Source organism: Eucyclogobius newberryi, unplaced genomic scaffold, assembly GCF_026437365.1.
Source record: "Eucyclogobius newberryi isolate DKJ021-1_F unplaced genomic scaffold, fEucNew1.0.hap1 SCAF_18, whole genome shotgun sequence".
NCBI classification, from domain to species: Eukaryota; Metazoa; Chordata; class Actinopteri; order Gobiiformes; family Gobiidae; genus Eucyclogobius; species Eucyclogobius newberryi.
This window is the reverse complement of record NW_027315812.1, coordinates 24,299,400-24,309,954: the sequence shown is the minus strand read 5'-3', so window position 1 is coordinate 24,309,954 and position 10,555 is coordinate 24,299,400. Positions and strand designations below refer to the sequence as shown.

Below are 10,555 nucleotides of genomic sequence, written 5' to 3'. Positions count from 1 at the left end.
AGCCGTGGAGTTCAGGCACACAGCTAATCTCAACTGTGGAAATAACCCAATCTAAGGCAGACAAAAGGAGGAGTGGCTGGGAGACATTTTCAGATACAATGCTGTCTCACCCCACCTATTCTTGGAATCTATTAACATTAGCACTTGTAATTAGCCTTTGGAGGTGGGCATGTAAAAATAATGATTGTGACAGTCAACTAATAAGGTTTTAAAACAAAAGATTAGCACTCTGGCCCCACATTTGGAGCGGGATTTGCACATCTCTCCGTCTGACTGGGTTTGCGCTGGTAGCTCTGGTTACCCATCAATCCAAAACTTTCAAAATATAGTTTAGGTACTCATGAAAAATGATTTCCCAAAGATAGAGGACAACTATTATCACTTTAACTCATAAACTTTGTGTAAAAGGCTAGAAAGGAATTCAAGACACATTTCTTTAACTTAATTGGTATGTTTTTTTCTCTGAACATATAAGATATTGTCCATTCTGCAACTAAAGATGTTGTATTATTTATTATTATTTATAATTATTTATTATTATTTAATTTAATCAACTTGCATCCATTGCTTTGTATTGGATTTTGTAACATCAGGTCGATGGACAAATCACCCAAAGTACTACCTACTGACACCAAACCTTCAAATCCGTATTTCCCGGACAATAAGTCGCATCTTTTTTCATAGTTTATGATACTTATACTTATACTCCGGAGCGACTTATATGTGATATTATTTGTTATTTTCAGACTTGCCACTGCATTTCATACTCCAGTGCAACTTATATTTGTATTTTTTCATCTCAATTATGCATTTTTTGGCTGGTGCGACTTATAGTCCAGAAAATACGGTAGACGGATCGTTCAGAAAGATTTGATGATTTAAAATTTTAAGATTCTATTTATTCAAGTTTTAACGCCAATTTTCAGTCAGATTTAGTTTACCCAAGTACTAGATATCCCAAAACTCTGTAATTGATTCCAGCTTTAGAAAAATATCCAATTGTGGTTGGATGAAATGACAATGAACCATGAAACTCCTTAAAAATGTCATGTTAACAATAGTGGATATTTCTTTAGCAAATGCTATCTACACGATCTACAACAGACACAACAACAACAACAACGGCTTTTACAAATACGCCAACTCAAAAAACAGCTTGTTGCCGGCTCCTATCCATTTCACACAAAGTGGCTCGGCAGTGGATGGATAACCTATCCATGACTTCATGCCACAAACTCCTGATAAACACCAGATTGTTCGAAATTGGAAAGCAGATAGAAATCCATTTGAAAGTCGTGGTTCTTAGTATTTGCATGGCGATGAAGGCTGCGAGTGTTTCTGCCTAGACAATACAACCCCTTGTTTGCTCGTCCCTGGAAGTTTGAGGGCCTCAGAGCCGGAGAAAGGGGAGGTCGTCAGCGCAAGGGGGGGATTACGCATTGTAAGGAGCACACGTATCCCCAGCCCGGGCCATTGTGCTTGGGAGAATGACACTCCAGTGTAGCAGGGGTATTTAGCTAAGCAGATTGTGTTTTCTCGCCTGGCGGAGATGATCTCTTTCGACGACGGAGTTTGGAGACGAGGGGCCGCAAGGACGGATCAAGTGGACAAACAGGTGGGTGTGATGCCAGAGAGTGTTTATCTGAAAGTACTTATGTGGTAAAAGGCAAGATAATGGAAAATGTACAAGTAGAGAATTAACAATGTGACATGAAGAGGACTGGTTATGTTTTTTCTCAGTGTCGGTTGTCAGTGTAAGGTTTGGCAGGAGCAACAGTCGAAGGAATGGAACTAGGTAGTAGTTGTTGAAGTTTTAGTAGCTTTTGTGACAAGAATTAACTTTATCTAGAAGTTGGGAATAATGACAAAAGAATATGTTTATGCCGTGCATTGTGTTAAAAATGTTCGAATACACTTCCAGGTTTTGTCGTTTTAGGGTTGAAATATCAAATAGAACGTGATTGGACTTTGAAAATGAACCAAAATAAATGCCAAAATATTTTAAAAATCCCTTTATTTTTACAAGTTTGTTGTGTTTTTCTTAACTCTTTAACAGCTTTTTTGACTGGCGTTTTTATAGTTTTAATAATTGAAAATGCACATGATATTCTAATTTTGCATATCTCAAAAACAAACTATTAAGAGATTTTTTTTATATATATATCTGACCTCTAACTAACAAAATGATGAAGAATTAACAATGTTACAAGTAGACAAACTTAAGAAGTACTGACAATAACCAGATGCGGCCCGCGGGCCACATGTTTGACACATGTGCATATGATTTATATACAGTGAAAGTAATTCACAAACGTTGAACCTGGCAGGCAATCTGTTTTCATAGTCGTTAATTCAATAGAATGCTATTTTGACAGGACACTCATCGATCATACATCACAGCACAATATACAGCTGACATAACTCGAGCATTATGGGTAATTTTACAAAACGGGAGGACATGGTTCAGTGTGTTGATGGCTCTCTTAGAATCAAGCTCTGTTGCATCTGAACTCTTTTCCTTTCTTGCTTTACTCTGCAACACATCATACAACACATCATACAACACATCATACAACACATCATACAACACATCATACAACACATCATACAACACATCATACAACACATCATACAACACATCATACAATACTATCTTAATCAAACACGCACATACTGTTCAGCCCTGACCTCTGCAGATGTTCACGCCTCGTCGAGATCGTCCATGAAGCTGGTTAGTTTCTATAATTGATCTTTGTTGTTTTCTGCCGGAGCTTGGAGTCCTGTATCGTCATTCACGGGGCAGCTGGGTGAAATACCAGTGCAGTGGAAGAGTGCGGTCCAGTGTTATGGCTTTAGAGTTTATCTGCGAGCGGTCGGGAGGAGGCAGACCAATGATTTTTGTTGCCCTCCTGGTCATTTCTGTTTGTGTCTAGACCCTAGAAGTTGCAATATTACAACCAAAAATGTGCTTTCAACATTATTCATTTTAGATGCCCAAGATGATTGTCCACAGTGCGGCAGTGCGCTGTGATCTCATTAAACCCAGCAACTGCAGGTTTAACCGCCTTGTCACCATGAGATACAGTATAATGAATGTACCTTGTGACCAAACTGAAAAATCGTCCTTCTAGAAGCATGACATCGCAATCTTTAAATCTAAAAGCCACCATTAGCTCGGTGGGAATGAGGATAACGTAATAATCATTTTTTTCTGCATTTATTTCACGTTTATGTACCTCCAAACGTCCATAATGCATTTGGTCTGGATAATGTTGGATGCATAATGCACTGGAAATCAAATTTTAAATGTTTTTCTTTTAAGCGAGTGCCGTGCACAGTTAAACATGAAGTTGCTAACGTGCGCTAGCTTTGTTTTGCTAAGCATGTGGGCTCAACACATACGTTACTATCACTGGAAATCACAAAAACAAGTAAGCGTTTGGTGAGGAATGGTTAAAGATTTCACTTTGGATCACTTACACAGGCTGGTACAGTTTATTTAAGACTTTCGGATCATACCAATTTGCTCCAAAGAGAACCAATGGAAACAAGCCTCATGTTAGCGTCACTGGTCATACCGTATTGGCCTGAGGAAAAACGAAATTGGACTCAAAACAAGCATATTTGTAATAAGTTATTGACAAGCAAATAAAAGCTTGGGCTGTGTAGCTTTAAGAATATTTGTAAAGGATTCTGAGTGAGGCAAAGGAGCTGAAAGTCATTTTAGTAGAATACAATCATTTCGAAACAAACCCCCTGGGCATTTGTCACGGAGCACAAATCTGTAAATTTCCTGCATCATTTAAGATGGCTCCTGGCATTCGGCTCGCGGTTCTCTCCTGAAATAAATATGATTTAGACAAATGTAAAAGAATGGTCGTTTAGGGGGTATTAATAAAATGTCACCGATTTTTCTAAGTCTGCGGCGTCTAAGAAAACAGCTTTTTAAATTCTCTTTTGGTTAGCGCTCTGACTCGAGGCGTCAGCAACAAAACATGCTCAAAAAACAACCATGTTTATTCAAAGGGATGACTAATAATTATCTATTAGCAGCACAAGCATTGTTTGAAAGAGCAAGAGCTTTAAAAGTACTTGTTACATTTTTCTCATACCACAATATGAATAGGATAATAAAGACTTCTGGTTTCTATGCACTCGTTATAAATATACTGTAAATAAGGAGGCTTAGCACAGTGGCTTCACTAGATTCACTAGATTCTTCATCAATGAAAAGTCATCATAGTGTTTGATTTTTAGAGTTGCTTTAGATGACTGAAATATAAAAGACAGATTCTTATTAAAATGTCAGGATATTGAACTTTTATATCAAGCTTTAAGACACAAGTCGTATCATTATAGTGGTTTATTATTCTGTTAGAAGCACAGTTTTAGCACTATGGTTGACCAAACTTTTTTTTTAATCCTTGTCTCCTTAAAATGCGATCTAACTTGACTATCTAGAGTTTATTTTATTGATACAATAACTCAATAATTCCCAATGGGGTCGCTTCTCGTATTCAAATCAATCAAACTTATTTTGTAAAGCCCAAAATCACAACAACAGTTTCCACACAGGGCTGCACAAACCCTCTGGAGGTCAAATCCAAAAAGAATGAAACCACCATTGGTCAATAATAGCGAAACAGCTTAACCAACATTCACAGGAATTAAGCCAATGTGTAACTGTCCCAGAGCATCCCCAGTCCTTAGTATCTCCTTCTCTGCACGGAAAAACTACAAAAAAACAAGTGGGAAAAAGTAGAAACCTCAAAAAGAACCATGGTGGAGGAGAGATCATCTTTCCACGGACAGACAGGCTGTAGATGAAGACTGTAGAGCCAGAAACAAAGACAGAGGGACAGAGCGTCTAGTGTAGGACAGGTCATCCAGGCAGATGAGGAGCGTCCAGCCAGGTTAGGTGTCCAGAGCATCCAGGTGTCCAGAGCATCAGGTCAGGATCGTGTCATGTAAGGTTCACTCACTGGAGCAGCAGCCTGGCATCTGAGACAGGAACACAATCCAGAGGAGAGTGGAACAAAGAGGAACAAAGGGACAACATACTGCAGTGAACAACTATGCTAAACATACTCTGTAACTATCTCCATTAACATCCACCATGAATTTATTAGTCTCCATGGGCCTCTTCAACTAAAGTTCTTTGCTTCTCCTGAAAGCTCACATCCTTCATTGTGAATGGGTAAATCCACCTGTTACTTGTTGTATTTCATTTAATAACTAATGTTTTCTTCTGTTGGTCGGTTGCATGTCTGTGACAAAAATAATTGTTCCTTTTGGATGAATAAATTTAATTATTCTGCTGGATGCTTCCTCAATAACACTTCTTACAGGCAATTAATTTGGTAACACGTTATACTATCTACACTCTAATTAGCCTTAAAGCATGAACAAATATTTAATTCACAATTAAACAAATATTTTATGAAGAATGAGTCAGATTTAGGGCTTTTGGTTCAGGATTATTAATAACACAAAGCCTGAATCATTCTTAATAAACCATTTCTCCCTTATGCGTTATGTCTTTGTTCATGCTTTATTAAAGATGCTCTATGTAACTTTCAGGGGGTTCATCACTTGCTTGTTTCCATGGAGACATTATGGAGCGTTCATATTAAATGTTTGAAAGCTTGCTCGGTAATCAGCTCCGTGGTAAGGAATAAGCACGAGACCTGTGATTTTATTTCAAATCTGTTTCTGAAAATGTAGAACGTTATTTTGCAGAATTTTAGGTTTTAAATGTGTTTTTTGGACTGAAAACACCTGCGTAGTGGACATAGTTACCACAGAGCGACTGCCTTTGACCTGTCTTTAAACTTTGAATATTTGACTTTTTCAAAAGCTCTATGGAAAAAATGAATGATAAATGTTGAGCTTTCAGAGCATTGCTGTGTCACCTGTTACTGCACATGCTGTTTAGGCAGAGCTCTAACATCTCCATGGAGACAAGCCGGTGGCAGACCCTCCACCAGAACTAACAGTGCAACTTTATTCCCTCACGCAATTGAATTCTGCACATTTTTTTTACTTTTGAACATTCTCCAGTATGAACTTAAACATTTATCTTGCTTGTACTCAAATACAAATGATTTTAATGAAGCCAAATACTTGCCTGACCCGCCAGCCCCTCCCACATTCGGTTCAAATGCGGAAGGGTCTGGAACCCGAGTCAGAGCCAATGAAGTTGTCGGACCATAATTGTCCGATCCAATCCCAGGCGGAGGTTTTAACGCGTCACACTGAGATACGGAAGTAGCTCTTCACCCCCGTTCCAAAACATTCAAGATGGCGGACCCGGCTCGAGTGTTTACTTCTGCTCTCGCTTCGGTTTGAACAATCAGGAAAGTCCGCTCTACTCGCCATGATGAACGTGCGTTAGATGCGGTTATACGAAGGGCGTCATCGCGATTCAGGAGACATTTCCTGCGTTTGGGGACGGATAACGCGGAACACGCCTTGTTGACATGCACTACGTAATATCCGGTTAAGCGTGTTGCGTTGTTTGCATCACTTCTGGGTTTATGTGATTGGTTCTGGCTCTGCTCTCTAGACTCCGCCCTAGAAATTTAAATTCTGCGGTCGAGCCCCAGAACCACACACAGTTTTGTTAAGTAGTCTGTCAAAACGTGTTGGGAATGGCTGGTCAGGCAAGCCAAATACACCAAAACAAGTATTATTTTAGTGTAAAAACTTGAATAAATGCATAATTGAAAGGTTGAGCACTGCACCTTTAAAGCAATTAAACAGGAAGCTAATGAAATGTGTTCCCAGTTCTTTCCACAGCTATTATATTTATCATAGTCAACACTTTACATCCACCGTGCACCTTTCTTTACACCCCTGACAACAACAACAACACCACGTCTGAGCAGTCCCTTCCCCTTATAGACGTCACCTCTCCGCTACAATAAACCCCACTTGTGTGTGAATAATCAACTCAAACAAAGCATTTAGAAGTACATGACTGCTCCCCGTGCCCCCGCGTTACAGCTCCCACGCCCAGGTCTCACTCGCTCCACCTCGCCCCGGCAACCGTCCCAACAGCGCGTCAGCTTTTACACTTTTTTATGGCACTGAGCGGTAAACAAGCCCCTGTGATGGCCTCCCCTGGGACCAATTACGGCTAGTTTGTCTTGGAAGGGTGATCTTAAACGAGTCGCGTTGAACAGATGGCTTCGCTCCAACGTTGCAAATTGCTGTTGAAAAACGGTGCCAATATCGCCTTAAACGTGTACAGTCGTGTATGTGGTATCGTTTGCAAGGATGTTGCTTTGCTAATTAAGTGTTTGATTGTACAAGCTGGACATTAAAATGCAGCAATTAATGATAACAGATTTAAGCTTCTTTTGATCTCAGCAGGAGGAGATCGGTGGCCTTCAAAGGAAAAAATACTTCTAAATTGCTGAATCTTATAATCTGAAGTTCAGCAGAAGATTCTTAAATTACTACGCCGCTCTCGTCCCCAAAATAATGAGCCGTACAGTAAAGATTGTGTTTTCAAAATATTTATTCAAAGTAGAATTTAAAAGTTAGTCGTTTTTTTTCTTTTTTTAAATCAACCTTCTATCAGTTATACATTATTTTGTTCTGGTTTAAGTAAGTAAAATTCCCATCCCCCCATAAATGTTGCTATAAAATCAAATAGAGTTTAAAGGCTTGACATAGGCTAAGTAGCTACTTTATAACAAGTTACATCGAGCAGTTAAAATGAAAAAAATGTACTTTTTTAAAAATACGGCAACACGTACAGTATGTATAACTTTACAATAACATTTTTGAAACAGATTTTTAAAGAAGACGTATTTTTTTCAGGGAGTATGAAACTCGTATTTTACCATTTTGTTGTCAACCGTGACGCTATTATTAAGCGGTTTTGATTCAGAAATGGATCCTGTTCAGAACTGCAGAACTGATCAGCACCACGGATTTTCAATGCGCGTTTTATTATTGAAAAGTGGGTATAATTTTTAAACCTCTACTTGTTTGATCCAGAGTCAAGTTTTTGAGAATAATTCTAAGTGCATACAGGGCAGTGGGCGGAGACAAGGGTTAAGTGAAAACTGGAGTTTTCTGAGCTCTCAAGCATCGAATGTTTGCCTCAATATCTCTGAATAAGCTATTGCTGAGGAAACTCCTAACATGGTTAAAAGCTTCATCTGGGATTATATATTTTACAGTCAGGAGTTAAACGACAGCTTTAAAACTGTCATGAATTGCTTGAATTGTTTTTAATCTATGTGAATTCTACTTCTAGAACCATAAATACACAGTGTTATGCTCATTAGGACATGTAGTGTAGTTTCTTTATTGTCACTTTTTAACATTTGCATTTTACAGAGATTTTTATTGCGCCTTTTTTAAGAATCTAAATTGGCCTTGTGCTATGGAGGTTCATTGTCCTTCTGTTGTGTGGCACAGGCTGTACCGTACAGGCGGCTTTGGGAGGCTGTGCCATGGAAGAAAGCCCAATTAAAGCTAATGAATGGCTGTCCAGCACAGCACGCTGCGTGTGGCACTGCCACATCGGAAACAAGACCTTTTGAAAGAGAGAAAATTGACCAAGAGATTACAAGTGTCACTTCCATCACTTTTACATTGGAAAGTCATGTGCAGCTCAACAGGGGCATAAAAGAGTCCACCATAGAAATGAATACAATTCTATATCTCTGCCTGTTGCTACGACTACGGTAGATCACTTGGCCCACGCTACTTGGAGTTAACCTGGAGCTAATTACCTCTAAAATAAAAGTTCTAGATACTAAAAAAATACTTTAATCATTTTAAAGTCACCTAAATGTGGTCAATGGTTTGGTACTCTTGATTCTGATACCTTGTGTTTTATGACAACTGCTCTTCTGCATGGGAAATATGATTGTTTGGCTGGAATCTTCCACAGTTTCACAATACAGTGCTTAAACATACTTGGAACAACATGCATTCTCATCGCGCTTTGGCTCAAGATACTTTAACCTCAACCATATTGTGGAACACGGCAGGCAAAGCTATGACATCTTCATGGAGACAAATATAGTTGGATCCTACACCAGAAATGTTACAAAATGCACCTTTACCACTGTGAAGGCAGCTGTCATACATACAGTAGATACAGGTTTAGTTTGTTCTTTTTCTATTTACAGGCCTGATGAGGCAAGATTTTTGTCATAATCCTTTTTTTGTCACATATTTCCCCAAAAAACACTGAAACTGGCAAATAAACATCTGTTGACACATTCAATATATTAGTCATTTTTAGTGTCTTCTTTTTTTCCCATTGTTTTGAATCATGGCCATTTTATTCCAATTTCAAATTCTCAAATGTTCTGCAAAAATCCTCTCAAAAAAACATATATTCATAGAGTAGGCATGGTGCAAAGGAACCAGTTATTGTTGTAGTGAGATGTTTGTTGGTTTTACATTGGGAATTCAGTTTGCATTTGTATGAATTTATATTTCTCAACTTTCCCAAGTAGGAATTTGAAAGTTCGTGCCATCTCAAAAGGAAGTTTATGCATTGTAAGGGCAAAACATAAAATATATGCATAACATTTGGTATTGGATAGACCATTAGTTTCAAATGTTTTCACACCACGAGATAATATTTGGTTCTTCAAGTACCACCAGATTTAAAACCAGACAATATCAGCCATAAATAAGGGCTTAAACTAAAGTTACACACCACAGATACTTTCTAAATCACAACTGGCTGAAAGGGACGACAAAAAGCCATCCCAGAAACACAGGAATAGACTAAAACATTTGAAGATACAATATATACATAATATTTGTGAGCAGTTTTGGTCTGTTTTTTTGAAGCTGAAACCTTTGAACATAAGGCTTTTGTACTTACTCTGTACAATATATAGTTGGAGTCACATATAGTGTCTGAAAACCTTTCTGATAAGTACTGGTACATTGTATTCGAAAGTAAATGTATTGCAGTACCGCCCCCTTCTGCCTACATGGAAAAAGCAAACAGACTACATGAGAAAAGAATGTCTGTGACCTCAACCTGCAAAATGGTAGGATTCGATATATCTGCTTGTACATTTGGAGACCGCTTCATGCATGAATGACGCTACCTTCTGGAATTTCTCAAGTTGACAACAGCTACAAGTGTTCAACAATTCTTCACACCTTCGACTTTCATTTACGAATCCGTCCATGTCTTCGAGAACGTCTAAAGCTTTGTGAATCAGGCTTTCTCTCTAACCTTTTTTATATTTGCTAGCTTCTTTCTTTGAGCTCATCTTTGGTTTCCTTTCGTTAGTTCTATTTCGAGAAGGGCCGCCGTTGTTAGCGTGGCTCGTGAACGTCTGTCGACAACCATCGCGACCGCATAACTCATCGTCTTCCTTTTTGTCCACGGAATCGCCGGTGTGTTGGCAGTTTGCGGTTGCTGGGCTCACATAATAAGGCTGTTGTCTTGGAGGGGGGGGGCAGAATACCGGACCGAAACCGCTCACGATTCACTGGTCACTAATTGGAATGTCAATCTGCAGTCAGAGCTGGGAGATATGAATACAGCATAAGCACAAACACA

The 10,555-nt window shown here is 38.8% G+C and overlaps 1 protein-coding gene across 2 annotated transcripts in view; it reads left to right on the top strand.

The window, feature by feature from the left end:
* The first annotated feature begins 1,385 nt into the window (after positions 1–1,385).
* cdh19 (cadherin 19, type 2) overlaps positions 1,386–10,555 on the top strand; it is a 62,761-nt gene continuing 53,591 nt past the window's right edge. For both annotated transcript variants that reach the window (XM_072451147.1, XM_072451149.1), the window contains exon 1: positions 1,386–1,615. The gene's annotated coding sequence lies outside the window, so the exon portion shown is untranslated. The remainder of the gene's footprint in view (positions 1,616–10,555) is intronic.